This window comes from Budorcas taxicolor, chromosome 6 (assembly GCF_023091745.1).
Source record: "Budorcas taxicolor isolate Tak-1 chromosome 6, Takin1.1, whole genome shotgun sequence".
Lineage (NCBI taxonomy): Eukaryota > Metazoa > Chordata > Mammalia > Artiodactyla > Bovidae > Budorcas > Budorcas taxicolor.
Window position 1 is genome coordinate 116383550 of NC_068915.1, and position 21607 is coordinate 116405156.

The following is a 21607-nucleotide window of genomic DNA, read 5'->3' on the forward strand; positions in this document are numbered from 1 at the left end:
GGGCTTCCTCAGAGCACCCACAGGACCCACGAGCCCACCCGACACACATCCCAGGGGACGGAAGGCAGGCACGCGGGGTGTCGGCGCCCCGTGTCCATCCAAAGAGCGGGGCATGCCGCAGCCTCAGACGGCAAGGGGAGGCGGACACCTGCCACACACCAACCCCAAGGACGTTACGCGGACAGCAGTACGCCAGTCACAGAAGACGAACAAAGGCTGTGCGGCCGCTTCCTCACGCGTGATCAGAGCCACAGGCATTTGCAGGAAGGAGGGCAGGCAGGGGCCGAGCTGCAGGCTCACAGGGCGGCACCGTTCTGGAGGCGATGGCTACCACACTGCCTGCACACAGCACCCGAATGGCACGTTCCAACACGGCTGAGAGGGGGGACTGCCCTGGGGGCCACGGGCTAAGACTCCATATTCCCAACGCAGGGGACCTGGGTGTGATCCCTGGTCACGGGACCAGGTTCCACACGCTGCAGCCAAGAGCTCTTGTGCTGCAGCTGAAAGATCACACGTGCCCTCAGCTGAGAGCCCCCAGCACAGCCAGATAATTGTTTCAAACGGTCAAGACGGTAAATGTTACGAGAGTTTCAACACAACTGAAAGAAAACGAGTCCTCTTGAGAAGAACGTAACGGGAAAAAGGGCTGTCTCCAGACGCATCACTCACAATGTCCAGGATAAAACCAGGACGCGCGCTCGTCTCCTGCAAAAGCACTAGAGTTGCAACCAGCTGTTAGGAACCACCAACAGGAGGATGCGGGAACCCACCAGAGAAAGACACCTGAGGCCAAAGAGGCAGCAGCAGCCTGGAGACAGCAGGAGGAGCGCGCTCGCGCGGCGGGCGACCCACACACTGGGAGACAGCAGCGCAAGCGCCGCGCTGAAGGCTCTGCGCCCCACGTGAGGCTTCCCAGCCCGGGGATCCAACAACGGGGCTGGGCATCCAGCCTTGAGGGCCAGTGGAATTTGATTACAGGCCTTTCAGAGGACTGGGGGAAACAGAGACTCCACCATATCAGTTCAGCCACTCAGTCGTGTCTGACTCTTTACACAGCACGCCAGGCCTCCCTGTCCATCACCAACTCCAGAGCTTCCTCAAGCTCATGTCCATCGAGTTGGTGATGCCATCCAGCCATCTCATCCTCTGTCGTCCCCTTTTCCTCCCGCCTTCAATCTTTCCCAGCATCAGGGTCTTTTCAAATGAGTCAGTTCTTCGCATCAGGTGGCCAAAGTATTGGAGTTTCAGCATCAATCCTTCCAATGAATATTCAGGACTGATTTCCTTTACAATGGACTGATTGGATCTCCTTGCAGTCCAAGAGACTTTCAAGAGTCTTCTCCAACACCACAGCTCAAAAGCATCAATTCTTCAGCGCTCAGCTTTCTTTATGGTCCAACTCTCACATCCATACATGACTACTGGAAAAACCATAGCTTTGACTAGACGGACCTTTGTCGGCGAAGTAATACTTCTGCTTTTTAATATGCTGCCTCGGTTGGTCATAGTTTTTCTTCCAAGGAGCAGGCGTCTTTTAATTTCATGGCTGCAATCACTGTCCCCAGTGATTCTGGAGCCCAAGAAAATAAAGTCTCACACTGTTTCCATTGTTTCCCCATCTATTTGCCATGAAGTGATGGGACCAGATGCCATGAACTTCGTTTTTTGAATGTTGAGCTTCAAGCCAGCCTTTTCACTCTCCTCTTTCACTCTAATCAAGAAGCTCTTCAGTTCCTCTTTGCTTTCTTCCCTTTTATAAGGGTGGTATCAAATGCATATCTGAGGTTACTGATATTTCTCCCGGCAATCTTGATTCCAGGTTGTGCTTCATCCAGTCTGGCATTTCGTATGATGTACTCTGCATATAAGTTAAATAAGCAGGGTGACAATATACAGCCTTGACGTACTCCTTTCCCAATTTGGAACCAGTCTGTTTCACGTCCAGTTCTAACTGTTGCTTCTTGACCTGCACACAGATTTCTCAGGAGGCAGGTCAGGTGGTTTGGTATTCCCATCTCTTTAAGAATTTACCAGTTTGTTGTGATCCACCCAGTCAAAAGCTTTGGCGTAGTCAATAAAGCAGAAGTAGATGTTTTTCTGGAACTCTCTTGCTTTTTCTATGATCCAAATGATTTGGCAATTTGATCTCCGGTTCCTCTGCCTTTTCTAAATGCAGCTTGAACATCTGGAAGTTCTCGGTTCGTGTCCTGTTGAAGCCTCGCCTGGAGAATTTTGAGCATTACTTTTGCTAGCGTGTGAGATGAATGCAACTGTGCAGGAGTTTGAACATTCTTTGGCATTGCCTTTGTTTGGGATTGGAATGGAAATTGACCTTTTCCAGTACTGTGGTCACTGCTGAGTTTTCCAAATTTGCTGGCATATTGAGTGCAGCACTTTCACAGCATCGTCTTTTAGGACGTGAAGTAGCTCAGCTGGAATTCCATCACCTCCACTAGCTTTGTTCATAGTGTTGCTTCCTAAGGCCCACCTGACTTCGAATTCTAGGATGTCTGGCTCTAGGTGAGTGGTCACACCATCGTGGTTATCTGGGTCATGAAGATCTTTTTTGGATAGTTCTGCGTATTCTTGCCACCTCTTAATATCTTCTGCTTAAGATATCTTAATCTCTTCTGCTTAATAGCTTCTGTTACGTCCCTACCATTTCTGTCCTTTATTGGGCCCCTCTTTGCATGAAATGTTCCCTTGGTGTCTCTAATTTTCCTGAAGAGATCTCTAGTCTTTCCCATTCTATTGTTTTCCTCTACTTCTTTGCATTGATCGCTGAGGAAGCCTTTCTTATCTCTCCTTGCTATTCTATGGAGCTCTGCATTCAGACGGATATATCTCCCCTTTTTTCCTTTGCCTTTCACTTGTCTTCCCAGCTACTAAGGCCTCCTCAGACAACCATTCTGCCTTCTTGCGTTTCTTTTTCTTGGGGATGGTTTTGATCACCACCTCCTGTACAATGTCACGAACCTCCGTCCATGGTTCTTCAGGCACTCTGTCAGATCTAATCCCTTGAATCTATTTGTCACTGGGATTTAGGTCATACCTGAATGGTCCAGTGGTTTTCCCTACTTTCTTCAATTTAAGTCTGAATTTGGCAATAAGGAGTTCATGATGTGAGCCACCGTCAGCTCCCCGTCTTGTTTTCCCCGACTGTATAGCCTTCTCCATCTTTGGCTGCAAAGAATATAATCCGTCTGATTTCAGTACTGACCATCTGGTGATGTCCATGTGTAGAGTCATCTCTTGTGCTACTGGAAAAGTGTTTGCTATGACCAGTGCGTTCTCTTGGCAAAACTCTGTTAGCCTTTGCCCTGCTTCATTTTGGACTCCAAGGCCAAACTTGCCTGTTACTCCGGCCACCTCTTAACTCCCTACTTTTGCACCCCAGTCCCCTATGATGAAAAGGACACCTTTTTTCTGGTGTTAGTTCTAGAAGGTCTTGAAGGTCATCACAAAACTGTTCAGCTTCCCTGGCATTAGTGGTTGGGGCATAGATTTGGACTACTGTGACACTGAATGGTTTGCCTTGGAAATGAACAGAGATCATTCTGTCATTCTTGAGGTTGCACCGAGTGCTGCATTTCGGACTCCTGTTGACTGTAAGGGCTACTCCGTTTCTTCTGAGGGATTCTATTCTTGCCCACAGTGGTAGATACAATGGTCATCTGAGTTAAATTCACCCGTTCCGGTCCATTCCAGTTCACTGATTTCTAAAATGTTGACGTTCACTCTTGCCACCTCCTGTCTGACCACTTCCAATTCACCTTGATTCATGGACCTAACGTTCCAGGTTCCTATACAGCACTGTTCTTTACAGCACTGGACTTCACTTTCACCACCAGTCACGTCCACAGCTGGGCGCTGTTTTCAGTCTGGTTGCGTCTTCATTCTTTCTGGAGTTATTTCTCCACTGATCTCCAGTAGCATATTGGGCACCTACCGACCCGGGAGTTCATCTTTCAGCATCCTATCTTTCTGCCTTTTCATGCTGTCCATGGGGTTCTCAAGGCAGGAATGCTGATGTGGCTTTCCATCCCCTTCTCCAGGGGCCCACGTTTGTCAGAACTCGCCACCGTCACCGGTCCACCTCGGGTGGCCCCACACGGCACGGCTCATAGTCTCACTGAGTTGGACAAGGCTGTGGTCCACGTGGTCAGTTTGGTTAGTTTTCTGTGATTGTGGTTTTCGTTCTCTCTGCCCTCTGATGGATAAAGATAAGAGGCTTGTGGAAGCTTCCTGATGGAAGAGACTGACTTAGGGGGAATCTGGGTCTTGTTCTGATGGGCGGGGCTGTGTTCCCTCCCTGTTGTTCGGCCTGAGGGCAAGCTATGCTAGGGATAATGTCAGCGATGGCGACCTCCTGGAAAAGGACTTAGGCCAACACTGCTGTATCCAGTGCCCCCGACCCCGCGGGCCACTGTCAGCCCACGCCTCCACCGGAGGCTGCTGGACGCTCCCAGGCACGGCTGGCTCGGTCTCCTGTGGGGCAATGCTCCTCTCTCCCGGCTCCTGGCGCGCAAGCGTTGGCCTGTGCCCTGCAACGGCCTGTCTCCCCGGTCCTGTGGCAGCTCCACAGTCAAGCCCCACTGGCCTCCAAAGTCAGATTCCCTGGATGTCCTCAGTGCCCGGCAGAGGGAGACCCGGTTTTTCCCTTTGTCAGCCCCTCTCATCAAAAAGCTGACATACGCTTCTCAGCCTCGGCCTCACAGGGCAGACAAGAAACGAGAGAAGCAGTCTCGGAGCAGCTGAAACAAAAACACACCACAGAAAGTTAATCACGACAAGAGAGCAGAAAGTTATATCCCAGGTGAAGGGACAAAATAAAACCCCAGAAAAACAACAAAATGAAGTGGAGACAGGCAACCTTCCAGAAAAAGAATTCAGAATAACGATCGTGAAGACGATCCGGGAGCTCGAGAAAGGACAACGACCGTGAAGACGGTCCGGGATCTCAGGGAAATGGTGGAGGCGAAGATTTAGAAAATGCAAGAAATGTTTACCAAAGACCTAGAAGAAGGAAAGAACACGCAGAGACGAACACACGCTGGAAGATGAAGGGAAGTGAAGTCGCTCAGTCGTGTCCGACTCTGCAACCCCGTGGACTGTAGCCCACCAGGCTCCTCCGTCCAGGGGATTCTCCAGGCAAGAATACTGGAGTGGGTTGCCATTTCCTTCTCCAGGGGATCTTCCTGACCCAGGGATTGAACCCAGGTCTCCTGCACTGCAGGCAGACGCTTTAACCTCTGAGCCCCACTGGAAGGAATCGTCAGCAAGTAACTGAGGCAGAACACCTGGAGGACAGAAATGGCCGGGAGGACAGAATGGTGGAAGTCACTGCCACAGAGCAGAATATAGAAAAAAGAACAAAAAGAAATGAAGACAGCCTAAGAGACTGCTGGCACAACATTAAACGCACCAACTTTGGCATTACAGGGGTCCCAGAAGGAGAATACAGAGACAAAGGACCTGAGAAAATATTTGAAGAGATAATAGCTGAAAATTTCCTGAACATGGGAAAGGAAAGAGTCAACCACGTCCAGGAAGCACAGAGTCCCAGGAAGGACAAACTCAGAGAGGGACACAGCCAGACACAGGGCAACCAAGCTGACGAGAATTGAAGACAGAGGTAAGCACTAAAAGCACCACGGGAAAAACGACAGACAGCATACAAGGGAACACCCGTCAGGCTGATCTCCCGAGAGAAACTCTGCAAGTCAGAAGGGAATGGCATGGTACATTTTAAATGATGAAAGGGAAGCACCTATAACCAAGAATACTCTACCCAGCAAGACGCTCCTTCAGATTCGATGGAGGAATCAAAAGCTTTCCAGACAAGCAAAAGTTAAGAGAATTCAGCACCACCCAACCAGCTTTACAACAAATGCAAACGGAATTTCTCTAGACGGGAAACACAGAGAAGGAAGAGACCTACGGAAAATAATAAACCCAAACAATGAAGAAAACAGTAATGGGATCACACCTATCAATCATTCCCTTAAATGTAAATGGATTAAATGCACCAACCAGAAGACACAGACGGGCTGAGTGGACGAAAACGTGTGCACGTGTGCACCTCCACTCACAACACTCTGCTTCACCCCCAACTGCATGTAATTATTTTATGTTGTTAAGTTAATTGCGTTCCCATTATGGCTTGCAATTGTAATTATCTTTTATTTTCTGTCTGGTTATTGATTGAGAAAAGCTATGACCGGCCTAGACAGCATATTAAAAAGCAGAGACATTAACTTTGCCGACAAAGGTCCATCTAGTCAAAGCTATGGTTTTTCCAGTAGTTAGGTATGGATGTGAGAGTTGGACCATAAAGAAAGCTGAGCACTGAAGAATGACGCTTCTGAACTGTGGTGCTGGAGAAGACTCTTGAGAGTCCCTTGGACAGCAAGGAGATCCAACAGTCCATCGTAAAGGAAATCAGTTCTGAATGTTCACTGGAAGGACTGATGCTGAAGCTGAAGCTCCAATACTTTGGCCACCTGATGTGACTCCCTGGAAAAGACCCTGACGCTCGGAGAGACTGAAGGTGGGAGGAGACGGGAACAACAGAGGATAAGGTGGTTGGATGGCATCACTGACTCGGTAGACATGAGTTTCAGCAAGCTCCACGAGTTGGTGATGGACAAGGACGCCTGGTGTGCTGCAGTCTGTGCGGTCGCAAAGAGTCGAATATGACTGAGTGACTGAACTGATTGTGCAACCCGACTGTGAAAAGTGATAAACATCTTTTACTACTGGGGTTATGTAGTTATTACTCAATACCATTGTATCATGATCAGTCAGTAGAAAAACAATAGAACTCTATGTCAAAACTAGGATCTAACAGGAAAACCTGTTACCACTTTTTAAACTCCAGATGTGTTACAGAACTGTCTTGAAGTTCTTTTGGAAAATACAAATGTTCAGCTGTTGCTTTTCTCCTCCAGACTCCAGGTATGTTTCTAAGGGGCAGTCATGTTTAAAAACAGCTCAGCTGTATGATGGCCTTTGACGTTCATCTAGTTTGCTTCACTTTTTCTATTTCATATGCATCTGAAACATAGTAAGTTAACTGTACTTCAATGAAATATATATATTATAACAAAGAAACTTGAAAATAGCTCAGTAGAAATGATCTTTAAAAAAGAGTAAAAATCAAGAAAAAGAAAGAAACAGAGCCTCCGTGATCTATTTTGTTGCTCCGTCGCTCAGGCGTGCCCGACTCTCTGCGACCCCACGGACGGCAGCACGCCAGGCCTCCCTGTCCATCACCAACTCCCGGAGCCTGCTCAAACTCATGTCCATCGAGTTGGTGATGCCATCCAGCCATCTCATCCTCTGTCGTCCCCTTTTCCTCCCGCCTTCAATCTTTCCCAGCATCAGGGTCTTTTCAAATGAGTCAGTTCTTCGCATCAGGTGGCCAAAGTATTGGAGCTTCAGCATCAGTCCTTCCAATGAATATTCAGGACTGATTTCCTTTACGATGGACTGGTTGGATCTCCTCGTAGTCCAAGGGATTCTCAAGAATCTTCTCCAACACCACAGTTCAAAAGCATCAATTCTTCAGTGCTCAGCCTTTCTTTCTGTCCAGCTCTCACATCCATCCATGACTACTGAAAAAAATCACAGCTCTGACTATACGGACCTTTGTAGGTAATATCTCTAGTACTGTCTATAGGTAACATCTGGTATTAAAATTAGACAGAGTTTTAATACTCTGTCTGGGTTTGCCATTGCTTTTCTCCCAAGGAGCAAGCATCTTTAATCTCACGGCCGCAGTCACCATCTGCAGCGATTTTGAAAGGGAAAGGGAAGTCACTCAGTCGTGTCTGACTCTTCGTGACCCCGTGGACCGCAGCCCACCAGGCTCCTCCGTCCACGGGATTTTGCAGGCAAGAGTGCTGGAGTGGGGTGCCATCACCTTCTCCGATGAATGAATCCACCTATCTGTAAAAATGTGCCTGATGGGAACAGTGTGATCACTAGGTTATCACACTGCGCGAGCTCAGTTGTCAAGAGTGATTCTGGAGCCCAAGAAAATAAAACCTGTCGCTGTTCCCACTGTTTCCCCATCTATTTGCCGTGAAGTGATGGGACTGGATGCCATGATCTTCGTTTTCTGAATGTTGAGTTTTAAGCCAGCTTTTTCGCTCTCCTCTTTCACTTTCATCAAGAGGCTCTTTAATTCCTCTTCACTTTCTGCCATAAGGGTGCTGTCATCTGCATATCTGAGGTTATTGATATTTCTCCCGGCAATCTTGATTCTAGCTTGTGCTACAGACCAACATCAAAGGGTCTGGATTCCTACTCCTACCCAGAGGAGAGGGAAGAAACAATGAGATAGAAAAAAACATTTGTGAAAGATTAAACAGAAAACTTTTTAGATTCAGTGAGACATAAATTCAGAGATTCAAGAAGCTCAGCAAATCTCAGCAGAAGTGAAGTGAACTGAACTGAAAGTCGCTTAGTTGTGCCAAACTCTCTGCAACCCCATGGACTATATATACATATACACTGCACTGCACTGCATGTTTACGCTGCACTGCACTGCACTAACTAGATACCATACATGCATACAGTACATGGCCTTCTCCAGGCCAGAACACTGGAGTAGGGGGCCTTTCCTTTCTCCAGCGCATCTTCCCAACCCAGGTCTCCTGCATTACAGGTGGATTCTTCGCCAGCTGAACCACAGGGGAAGCCCAAATCTCAGCAGGATGTATGTAAAAGAATGCACACCCAGGTATAGTCAGTGGAAACATTTAAACCAATATCAAGAAAAACCCTGAAGAGCAGAGGGGGACAAAAGGTCCATTAAACACAAACCAGTGACATGGATGGCCATTCACCTCTCATGAGAAACAGAAGCCGGCCATGACTAGAGTACTGGGGGAAAGGGAAAAGACTGTCCACCTGGTATCTGATATCCAGAACAAAGATTCTGTAAGAATGACGACTAAATATGTTTTAAAAGAAATACCAATTAGGAAGTTGCTGCCATCAGGTCTTCACTATGAGAAATGCTAACAGGAGTTCGTGCGGTCGATGAGGAATGAGAGCAGAGCGACACTGGGGCCTTTAGGAAGGAATGAAGGGCACCGCAAACGGTGAGCCCGAGTGAGGCCCTCTGTCCCTCAGCTTGTGAACACTCACATGACTGCAGAAGGCGCAACGCCGCGCTACAGCCGCACAGACACGGCAGACACCAGCTGCAGCCCCGCGCTCGCCGCCCAGAGGCCCTGCCGAGCCCCAGGCAGCCTGTGCGAGTGAAGGACGCGAACGGCAGCCCTGGGCAGCGCACAGCTCAGACCGCGACACCAGGAGACAGAGCCGACAGACGTAACCAAGAGGTCAGCCGCCAACACTCAGGTCTGGAATCCTCACACACAGGTTCGGACTTCCGGCTCCCCTCAGGATTTAGCGCCAGGCCTAGGGGAGCATGACCTACGTGTGCACCCCATTTCCAAGACTGCCTGCTCCTGCTGGGATTTTCAAGTTCTTTCACATCTCCGCATGCGTCAGACACAGCTCTTAGCCTCTGGTCTGTGCAGACCTGCGTCTGCTGCTGGCGCTCTACCCTCGCGCAGGCACTTGTTTCTCTGTGCACCTGGCCTGTACCCCTCCCTCCCCTGGAAACTGCGGGCTGCTCGCTACTCCCCAGGATTCCACCTGGGGCGACGCCTGAAGCCACAGCCCCCTAGAGAGGGCCCACTCACACCCACCCCGGCACTGACCACTGGCTTGACCTTTCAAGGGGTTTCCGCTTTTTGCCAAGGTTATACCAGGAAGTTAGGAAATCTTCCATTCTATCTGGCACTCCAAGAAAAACAAAAAACCCAACCAAGAGGCAGAAAACCTACAAAGCCCACAGAAACCACGCAAGAACGGCCCAGAGGGCTTCGCTGGCTCAGTGGCCCTCAATCGGGGGAGAGGGATGAGCTTTAAAAGCAGAACAGCGCAAAGAACAGGACCCATGTGCACACCCGCCCGTCCAACAGGGCAGCCTTCAGCATCGCACCGACCTGCCTCAAGCTGTTCTGGCAAAGAAGGCCTCCGGACAATGTGCGCCTCCAGCCGAAGACCGGCAAGACAGGCTCAGGGCACCCGGGGCCCCAGGCCAGAGAAGCCAGGCTCAGCCCAGCAGGCTGCCTACCGCCCACCACACACCCACAGCAGCGTCCTGGGGCTCTGGTTCTCCGTGCCCACAGCACCCACTGGGAGCCCCAAGTCCAACAGCTAGTAGCCAGACACAAGCTCCCAGCGCAGCACCACCTCCCACAGGCCTGGGACAGGGTGACTGTCCTAACAAAGATGGCATCTGCCTGCTCAGTCCCCCACAATCAGTTCACAAAGCACCATTCCAGGCTGCGGAGCTGAGAGCTGCTGCATGGGGTGTGCATGCCCAGAAATGCTGCCGCACCGGGCCTGCGATTCGACCAACACAGCTGATTTCCGCTATGTCGATATAAAAGCAAGCTCAACTCAGTCTTCCCAACTGCTGTGTATTACTCATCACGCAAACACAGCATTCCTACTGTTCAAATTTCTCCCATCATGGAAAGTGACAGAGAGCTTCCCAAACATCACTACGTAAGGCCGGCACACCTCTCCCGTCAAAACCAGAGCAGTAGTACAAAGAAAAGCTATCGACCAAGATCAGTAGAGTAGGACCGTAAAAAAAAAATGACGAAACAGCAGCAAATCAAACCCAGTTATTACCATGCATATTAAAATAAGGTATCACAGCTACAGAGCATTTATTCACAAATGATGGTTCAACATTACGATGAACTCCGTTACCATTTCAACACGTTTCACGACATTTCTGGTGAAGATGCCAAATTATTACTTTTTTTAAAGAAAAAAAAAAGTGAGCTATGTATATCACCTAATTCAAAACAAGAGAGGGGAATCTCCAGATCCAGAAATGAGGCGTGAAGAGCAAGGAGCCTCCGGGCACAGCAGCAGGGGACAGGACACAGGCGTCCGAGCCGGGCCTGGAGCAGCGGGCAGGGCCAGCTGGGCGCCTGGCCCCGAAGAGCTGCGGGCTCAGCAGGCACAGAGTGCGGGGCCGTGGCCTGGGCCAGCCTCGGGCTCCACCACTGCCTCCTCTCGGCAAGTGACCGCCCCCGCGCTCCAGCTCCTGGGGACGGAACGCCGGCCTCGCCACAGGTCAGCAGTCAGAGCGCTGTGTGCTAAGCTGCCCCTCCAGCCCGCCCAGGGCTGGGCCCACAGCAAACACCCCTGGAGGCCCCCGGAGACACAGTCACCCTCAAAAACTGCCTGAGAAGGCGGTGGGGGCCCAAACCCCGAGCCAAGAAACAAACGGTGGGCCTGGGAGGAGCAGCACTGCACAGCCCTGCCAGGCAGCTGGGACTGCTCAGGGGCTTCTCCACCCCAGAGGTGGCCTGGGGGCATGCCCCGTGGAGGACCGCAGGGAGAGCAGTCACCCCACGCTGCTCAGCACGGCCAGAACCCGCCACACGGACGGCACCGGCTGCCTGAGCGGATGCGGAGCAGCAGAAGTCTCCTCCCTGCTGCTGGGAACACACTTCCGTGGTTGCTCACAACACTGAAGACACTCTCATCACACGGTCCAGCAATCCCACTCCTTGGAATTTACCCAAGGAAGCTGAACACTTCCATCCAGGAAAACCTGCACAAGGAGGTGTGTGTCAGTTTTATCTCATCGTTGCCAAAACCTCGGAGCGATCAAGGTGTCCTTCAGCAGGCGAATGAACCGATCAACTGACCCTCAGATGACGGAGTATTATTCCGCCTTAAAAAGGATGAGTATTGAGGCACGCTGCAGCACGGACACGCCCCGCACGCATCCTGCTAAGCGAGGAAAGCTGCCCACAGAAGGACAAGGGCTGTGTGGCTCCACTTTTTGTTTGGTCACACCGCACAGCTTGCTGTAGCTCAGCTGGTAAAGAATGCACCTGCAATGCGGGAGACCTGGGTTCGATCCCTCGGTTAGAAAGATCCCCTGGAGAAGGGAACAGCTATCCACTCTGATACTCTGGTCTGGAGAATTCCACCACTGTATAGTCCATGAGGTCACAAAGAGTTGGATGCAACCTTCACTTTTTCACACAGCTTGCAGGATATTAAGTTCCCCAGCCAGAGGTTGAACCCACGCCCTCAGCAGTGAGATCGCAGAGTCCTACCCCGCGGCCTTCCTCAGCGACCAACACAGTGAAATTGCACCGAGGAAAACAACAGAACGGGAAAGACGAGAGCGCCCTTCAAGAAAATCAGAGACACCAAGGGAACGTCTCATGCCAAGATGGGCTCGATAAAGGACAGAAACGGCATGGATCTAACAGGAGCAGAAGACAGTAAGAAGAGGTGGCAAGAATACACAGGAGAACTGTACAAACAAGATCTTCACAACCCAGATAACCACGATGGTGTGATCACTCACCTAGAGCCAGACATCCTAGAATGCAAAGTTAAGTGGGCCTTAGGAAGCATCACTATGAACAAAGCTAGTGGAGGTGATGGAATTCCAGCTGAGCTACTTCAAATCCTAGAAGATGATGCTGTGAAAGTGCTGTACTCAAGATGCCAGCAAATTTGGAAAACTCAGGAGTGGCCACAGGACTGGAAAAGGTCAGCTTTCATTCCAATCCCAAAGAAAGGCAATGCCAAAGAATGCTCAAACTACCGCACAATTGCACTCATCTCACACGCTAGCAAAGTAATGCTCAAAATTCTCCAATCCAGGCTTCAACTGTCCATGAACCATGAACTTTCAGATGTTCAAGCTGGATTTAGAAAAGGCAGAGGAACCAGAGATCAAATTGCCAACATCCACTGGATCATAGAAAAAGCAACAGAGTTCCAGAAAAACATCTATTTCTGCTTTATTGACTATGCCAAAGCCTTTCACTGTGTGGATCAGAACAAACTGTGGAAAATTCTTCAAGAGATGGGAATATCAGAACACCTGACCTGCCTCCTGAGAAATCTGTATGCAGGTCAAGAAGCAACAGTTGGAACTGGCTATGGAACAACAGACTGGTTCCAAATAGCAAAAGGAGCACGTCAAGGCTGTATATTGTCACCATGCTTGTTTAACTTATGTGCAGAGTACATCATGAGAAACACTGGGCTGGATGAAGCACAAGCTGGAATCAAGATTGCCAGGAGAAATATCTATAACCTCAGATGTGCAGATGATACCACCCTTATGGCAGAAAGTGAAGAACTAAAGAGCCTCTTGATCAAAGTGAAAGAGGAGAGTGAAAAAGTTGGCTTAAAACTCAACAATCAGAAAACGAAGATCATGGCATCCAGTCCCATCACTGCATGCCAAATAGATGGGGAAACAATGGAAACAGTGACAGATTTTATTTTGGGGGCTCCAAAATCACTGCAGATGGTGAGTGCAGCCATGAAATTAAAAGACACTTGCCCCTTGGAAGAAAAGCTATGACCATCCTAGACAGCATATTAAAAAGCAGAGACATTCCTTTGCCAACAAAGGACCATCTAGTCAGAGCTGTGGTTTTCCCAGTGGTCGTGTACGGATGTGAGAGCTGAACTATAAGGAAAGCTGAGCACCACAAGAACTGATGCTTTCGAACTGTGGTGTTGGAGAAGACTCTTAAGAGTTGCTTGGACTGCAAGGAGATCAAACCAGTCAATCCTGAAGGAAATCAACCCTGAATACTCACAGGAAGGACTGACGCCGAAGCTGAAACTGCAATACTTTGGCCACCTGATGCAAAGAACTGACTCATTTGAAAAGGCTCTGACGCTGGGAAAGATTGAAGGCAGGAGGAAAAGGGGACGGCAGAGGATGAGATGGTTGGATGGCATCACCGACTCCATGGACATGAGTTTGAGGAAGCTCTGGGAGCTGGTGATGGACAGGGAGGCCCGGAGTGCTGAAGTCCACGGAGTCGCAAAGAGTCAGACACGACTGAGCGACTGAACTGAACCGAACCACTGGACCACCAGGGAACTCCCGGACTGCACTTACATGAGGTCCCGAGAGGAATCAAGTTCCTAGAGACAGAAGCGCGGATAGAAAGGCAGCCTGCAAGGGAATGGGGGAGAGAGAACGAAGAGCTGGGGTTCAACTGGAACCAGTCTCCGTCTCACGAGGCGGGAAAGCTCTGAAGCAGGCCGCAGGAATGGGTGCACGATGATGCGGGCGCACTCGGTGCCCCTGGACGGTGCGGGTGAAGACGGGGAAGACGGCGACTGTCTGCACACGTGCGCGTGTGAAGCACGCTCTGCTTTCAGGGGGTTTACATCCCCCTGGAGCTCCAGGAGAGCCTAGGAAGGCTGGGGGAAGGCGACTTTCAAAAGGACAATGATGGAAATTCTTCCAGAGATGGAGCTAAACTTAAGTATTCAGATCGAAAAGGGCACCCAGGGTTCTGAGCAAAATAAAGAGAAGCAAATCAATACTTACACACACACTTTTGTGAATATGAAGGACAAAAAGAAAATCTTCAAACCTAAGTCCCCGCAAAGAATAAGTTAATGGATAGACCTCAGCCGAGGAGAGGGACAGAAACACAGGCTTTGTGCGGCCTTGACTGAGAGAAGCAGATGGCGGAGCCTCTCCAAAGTGCTCAGGGAAGAGAGAATTTCTCCTCTAAATTATTACCAAGTGTGAGCCACAGTGTATATTCAGACATGCAAAAACTAAGGCAGTCTAGTATACACATTCCTTCCACAAAAGGAACGCTGAGAGGCACACTAGAGCAAAGCTACAAGCCCAGAAGAAGCAGCAGGGTGCAGGGAACAAGTGGGGAGTGGGCTTAGAACAAACGTGAGGCTTCTTTCTCACATCTACTTACACTCCTTACAGAAACCGCAACTAAAAAGACCGTCAGGAATTTCAGGGACTTCCCCGGTGGTCCAGCGGTTAAGAGTGTGCCGTGCAACGCAGGCGATGAGGGTTCGATCCCGGGCCGGGGAACTAACACCCAGCATGCCGCGGGCCAACTAAGCCCACACAGCCCACATGCCTCAGCCAGGGTCTGTGCACCGTAACGAAAGATCCCACACGATGCAACAAAGATCTGACGCAGCCAGATAAACAAGTATTTTCAAACAGAATTACAAACGAAGGGTCGATCCACAAGGACAAAGACAGCAGATGAGTGAGTCAGGAGAGCGACCGCGGCGAAGCTGAAGGGGAGAGCCACCTCTCCAGGAGGAAGCTGCTGCTGCTGCTGCTGCTGCTGCTGCTGCTGCTGCAGGGAGGCTGGTGGCTCAGGGAGCCTCTCATTTACAAAGCCTTTCCCTTTTAAAATGTCTAAAAACAAAATGCAACATGCAGTCAATATAAAAGAAAACCGTGATGCCGTTACAGTGAAAACTGAAAATGTGTTAGTTAAAGCAGAAACTAACAGCTCAGAGTGACAATGGTGTTCCAAGGGGACTGAGCGGAGGGTGGGGGGAGCCAAGCATCGCGTGCGGCCTCGTGTAACAAGCTCTGAAGATGGCGCAACCCACTCCACGCACATCACAGACGCTCCAGAGCAGGTGCTGGCACGGCAAGCAGCTGGGGAGGCCACACGGAACAGAGGAGGGGTGTCCACGATGAAGGGAAAAGCACCACTCTCCAAAGAAGTGCCCGGATGACCGACCAGCGTTTAGAACCAGCCAGTGCGCACAGGCCCGGTTCCAACACGCGGAAGCAGAGCGGTAAACAAAGCACACACCTTGTTCTTGGGGAGCTGATACTCCAGAGGGGGCAACAGAGGGTCTCAAGTACAGACGGGAGAGGGGAGGGCCTGGGGGAGGGTGGAGGGGTGGCGGAAGAGTGTCCTCCCTGCGCTCAGGACGCCTCCGCACCCGCCCTCCCAGAGCTCCCAGGTACAGCTGCAGCCTGCGGAGCCCATGCTGCGACGCTGAGCCGAGTCCCCGGGGGCAGGCTCAGTGCCGGACAGCAGGCAGGCCTCCCCCAGAGCCCAGAGAGGCACCAAGCTCGTCACTCGTACGGAAGCAGAAGAGAGACTCAAATGGAAAAGTCAAGTCTGCAAGCACGACGGAAGCAGGCACACACACTCCCTAACACTCCCTTGCTTTCCAACATTTTGCACAAGTCTCCCTGGAACAGACTGGTCCTGCCTTCGCGGAATGACCACAGGACACCCCGTCTCAGGGGAAAGAGCTCCATGTGGAGCACCGGGATCAGCATGGAGTCTGCCACAGAACAAGGGCTGAGGACGCAACAGCTCGTCACCCCGCCAGACTGTCCACCAAGAGGCTTTACCTACAGAATGGAGGACTGACTCACAGCCGAAGCTTCACCCCCTCTGCACACAGTGAGGCCTTTGTGACGGGCCTGCTCCTCGTTCTGTGCTCACTTCAGGGACGCGCAGCACACAGGCCCGCTCGAGGCCAGCCCCGGGGGCAGCCACCCGGGCACGCTCTGCCCGTGGCCCGTCCCTAGCCTTGCACGGACACACAGGCCGGCGCCGCCCCCGGCCCCAGGCCTGCTTGTCCTCTCGTCTCCGTGCAGAGTGGCAAATCTCAGGACCCCTCGCACTCTGCCAGGGATGGAAAACGGAGCAGCCGCAGCTGGGAACAATCAAGACATCCCCCAACTGCCACGAGAACCAGCAATCCCACTCCTAGGATCTACCCCAGAGAGAACTAAAAACATATTCATACAAAAACTTATACAAGAATTTTGACAAAACTATTTTTGAAAAGGAAAAAAAACAACCCAATGTCCTAACAACTGATAAGCAGATGGAATCAGAAGTGATCTCGACTCTCCTGGCGCCCAGTGGTTAGGACCCCATGCTTCTCCTGCCAGGGGCCCAGGCTTGACACCTGGTTGGGGGACCTACGGTCCCACAAGCCGCCTGGCGGGGGGAAAAGTGGACCCTGCCATACAATGGGATATTCAGTCATAAAAATGAAATACTGACACACACCGTCACACGGACAAACCTCAAGCCTTCAGAAACACCACTGAGCTAAAGAAGCCAGTCACAGAAAGCCACTTACCACATGACACCGTTTCTACGGCACATCTAGAACAGGAGAGTCCAGAGATGGAAAGCAGAGTGGTGGCTGGGGGCACGCAGGAAGGGGGGTGACTGCTCAGCAGGCACCGGGCTCCCTACTGGGGTGACAAAAACATTCAGGGTTTAGACAGTGGTGATGGTTACATTAACACTGACAATGTACAGAAAAACCACCAAAGTATATACTTCAAAAGAGCTTAACTGATCAATTTCATGTCAATTTTTAACCTATCAAATCTTCTGTGAGTAGGAACGGCTTCATCATATTGAGATGCATCATCCACATATCTGTAAGGCATTTCCTATTTTCCCTCTAAACTGTGCCTTACAAGGCACACAGCAGGGCACACTGCGAGCAAGTCTGAAGACCAGATCAAAGTCCCAGCCGCCCCACCCACAGCCTGGCAGCCAGTGGGAGAAGCGGAGTGCACTCAAATGACGGGGGCGCCGGAGCGGGCGCTCCAGGCGGCAGACTGCAAAACAGCCCGCTGAGGCCACCTACCAGGACCCTGCCAGTGGGTCCCGACCCATCGGCCCTCGGCGAAGCCCCCGCCCAGAGCCCCGCCGGCAGCTCCTGGACCTCCATCTCAACAGGGGACCTGCATCGAGGGCCATCGGGCATCTGGGGAAAACTCAGCTTGAGAGCTAAGAATGTAAAAGCAAAAGAAAGCTAGGGGTCTAGAGGGCAAGAGAGGCCACCAAGCACACACACCTGTCCTCCAGGGAGGCACGCTCGGGCCAGCCTGGAGCCCGGGCGCCTCCAGGGGAGGTCAGGCGGCTGGGGGCACGGCAGAGGGACCTTCACACGGCACTTTTCAACTCTGAGGCACGTGAGCATTTTATCTAATCATAGTCTTTCTTTCGATTTTTAAAGGAACATTGTGAAAATGTAAAGATATTTCCAAAGTAATTAAAAAGTCACTGCTCTCTTTGTAACTGCATTCACAACCACTAAGGGGACAGAGAGACCCGGATATCATGGCTCCGGCAGAACTGCCAGAGCAGGAGAAAGGAGGGATGGAGGCAGGAAAGGAGCCGGAAGGAGAAGAAAGACGAGGGGAGGAAGAGGAGGAAGGGGAAGGGCCACAGCAGCCTGGGGCAGAGAAAGCAAAACACCTGAAGGCCGCGCTAACGAAACACCCGCGTGGCACAAGCTCCAGGGACAGAGGAGTTTGAAATTCTTAAAGAGACCGGAACCGACATTTCTCCACAGAAGACATGCAGACGGGCCCCAGGCACGGGAAGACGCTCAGGAAGCGCAAATGGAACTATAATGAGCCTGCACCTCATACCTGTCAGAACGGCTATCATCAAAGAGAACCCACGAGCGCTGGTGAGGCCACAGGGAAAAGGGAGGCCTGGCACACTGCTGGTGGGCATGTGAGCCGGTGCAGCGACTGCAGGGAGAGAACAGATTCCTCAGGAACGGAAACCAGAGCTGCTGTGGGACGCAGCAAGCCCACCTCTGAGGGCGCACCAGACGGAAACAAGCCCAGACGCTGAAGATGCGTCTGCAGACTCACGTTCTGCAGCACCGCTCCCAACAGTCCACACGCGGAGAGGAACGGAAAAAGAAAATGGGGTTTAGGGACTTCCCTGGTGGTCCAGCGGCTAAGACTCCACGCTCCCAACGCAGGGGGCCAGGGTTCGATCCCTGGTGGGGAAACTAAGACCCCGCATGTCACACAGGGGCCAAAAAGGAGGAGGGGGCTTATGCATGTGGTGGAGGATTATCCAGCCATTAATAAGGAGATTCTGCCACGTGCACATGGGTCAACCCAGAGGACGTTCTATTAAAACGTTGCATGCTCTCACTTACACGTGAAATCTGAAATAAGGCACACTTGTACAAGCAGAGAGAATGGGCGGTTGGTTGCCAGAGGCTGAGAGGCGGGAGAAACGGAGAGCTGCTGCCAACGGGACAGACGTGCGCTTGTGAGATGAGCAAGTTCTAAAGACACACAGTCCAGGGACTATGATCAGAACACCCAGCTTCACACCGAAACTTGCTGGGAGAGAAAATGTGAAGCACGCTCGCCCCCAACACACGACCGGGAACTGAGGGCGGAGCCAGGTGTGTTAGCTCGGTCAGCGGCCGCTTCCCAGTGCATGTGGGGGGTCAGATCCTTACACCGCACACAGGTTTCCAGCTCTAATTCTCTCTCTTCCAGCTTCACTGAGACGTGTGCAGTCATGCAGCACCGTACGGAGTTCAGGGCTTCCCAGGTGGCGCAGTCGTAGAGAGTCCCCCTGCCAATTCAGGAGACGCAAGAGACTTTGGGAAGATCCCCTGGAGAAGGCAATGGCACCCTAATCCAGTACTCTGGGCCGGAAAATGCCACGGATGGAGGAGCCTGGTGGGCTGCAGTCCAGGGGTCATGCAGAGTGGGATGCGCCCGAGCACACACACGTGCTGTGTAAGCTGAAGGTGTGCAGCATGACGGATGCACACAAGGAAATGACGTCCACAGTAAGTTCAGTGAACGTCCATCACCTCACAGACACACGATGAGAATTCCGAGGGCTCACTCTCAGCCCCCATGTATGGCGCAGAGGTGCTGATTTTATGCATCACGCTGGGCACTGGGCACTGGAAGACTGAAGATTTTATTTGTCAATTATACTGTAGTAAAGCTGGGGAGAAATATAAAGAAGTGGAGTCAGGATTTCTAAAAATTAGGGAAGAAGTAAGATACCCAGAATCAAGAGGCTGAAAAGACCCACTGGGCACTCCACAGGATGAAGACAGAAGAGGCCACGCAGTTTGGGGTAGAGGTAGGTGACAGGCCAGAGTCGGCGATCTTGGTAGCATCCGTTACCTTAAAAAGGAAACACCCATGAAGATCCCCCAGTAATGAAGCAGTACTGTCAGATTTTCCAGCTATTTTCATTTCTGGCCACATTGCTCAGCTTGTGGGATCTTACTTCCCTGACCAGGGATTGAACTCATGCCCTCAGCAGTGAAAGGAAGGCGTCCTAACCGCTACACCACCACAGAATTCCCACCTTCACTTTTTTGAGAGAAACTATTTTCAATCTAAATTACGTATCTAGACAAGCTATCAATCAAGTTTAAGCACAGAACAGATCATTTTGGCATGCAAGGTCTCTAAAAGCATTGCCTCCCACACTTTCTGAGATAACCCCCAAAAGACGTACCACCAAGACGTGGAGGCAAACCGCGGGGGACATGATACCTAAGGGGTGGGTGGTCCCCGCAGAAGATGGGGCGCCTGCAGCCGGGGCACGGGTCTAGGAAGGCCCGTCGGGAGCAGGAAGACAAACAGTTCCAGCAGACAGGCTCCCCAAGGGAAAAACGCGTACCTGACCATCTCCAAAGGCTTTGTACACAACTCATCTGGAAAACCTGAGCCTGCATTAGTAACAGGTGCATGGAAAACTAAGCAAATAGAAAAAGAAAAACAATTTACTAGGAAAGTAGTGTTCAGCTAAACAATATAACAATTAATTAAAGTCATTCAAACCAAAAATTGCGGGAATTCCCTGGCGGTCCAGGGATTAGGAATCTGCACTTTCACTGCCAGGTTTAATCCCTGGTCGGAGAACTAAGATCCCCCAAGCCTTAGTGCAGCCAAAAACAAAACAAAATTTTAAAAATAAATAAATGAAAACTGTTAAAACTGTGATATATTAGGTGGGAGGGGGATTATGGGGGGATACACGTATACCCATGGCTGATTCATGTCAATGTATGGCAAAAAACCATCACAAGAGTGTAAAATAATTCATCTCCAATTTAAATAAATTTTTAAAATTAAAAAAGTAAGAGTCAAACAAAACCTGTGGCATATTAAAGACGGCCAAAACTTCTTTGTCGTTCCCCCACCAAGAGATGAAGTCTGTTTCTCTACATCCTTGCCCCTGGCCCGGGCCTGTGGCTGCTCCCAGCTGCACACAGCAGGAGCGACGTCAGGCTGGAGCCGCCTCACCTCTCAAAGGGCCGGCAGGGCTTCCCTGGAGGCCCAGGGGGCACGCCTCTGGGCTTCCCCTGCGGGGCACGGGTCCAATCCTTGGTTGGGGAAACTAAGACCCTGCATGCCACACAGTCAAAAAACAAATAAATCAAACGCATCCTTTTTTTAAAGGTGTTTTTATGAGTAAATAAAAGGCTTGTCCGCGGGGGGACAAGCCTTTTCTTTTTCTATTTGCTTAGTTTTCCATGCATCTGTTACTATCTGTTGACGACCGAGTGGTTAGGACTCCGGGCTGCCACTGCCGTGGGCCAGTTTCAAGCCCGGGTAGCGGACCTGAGCTCCCACAAGCCGCGTGGTGCAGCCAAGAAATAAGCAGAAAGCAAAAGGACTGGCGGCTTCACTTCCTGCAGCAGGAAGCAGCCACCATGCTGCGAGGAGGCCCAAGCTGCCTCAAGGTCGGCCCGTGCCAGGCAGAATGGCGGACCCGGGCCAACAGCCCCCAGCAACGGGCACCGCGGGAGCGACCCAGACCGACAGCACGCCGGCAGGGACAGGTGGGCCCTGGCACGCAAGTCCACACTGCAAGAGTGTAAGCACACACACACTGCTGTGCTCTCAGCCACGCGCTCTGGGGCAGCGCACCAGGAGGGCACAGACAGC

The 21607-nt window shown here is 51.2% G+C and overlaps 1 protein-coding gene across 5 annotated transcripts in view; it reads right to left on the minus strand.

Annotated features, from left to right (window-relative positions):
- Nucleotides 1–21607, minus strand: part of NSD2 (nuclear receptor binding SET domain protein 2) — a 77697-nt gene that overhangs the window by 46136 nt on the left and 9954 nt on the right. For 2 of the 5 annotated variants that reach the window (XR_008199595.1, XM_052641834.1), the window contains exon 2: nt 16993–17110. The exons of the other annotated variants lie outside the window; for them this stretch is intronic. The gene's annotated coding sequence lies outside the window, so the exon portion shown is untranslated. The remainder of the gene's footprint in view (nt 1–16992; nt 17111–21607) is intronic. 5 annotated transcript variants of the gene reach the window in all.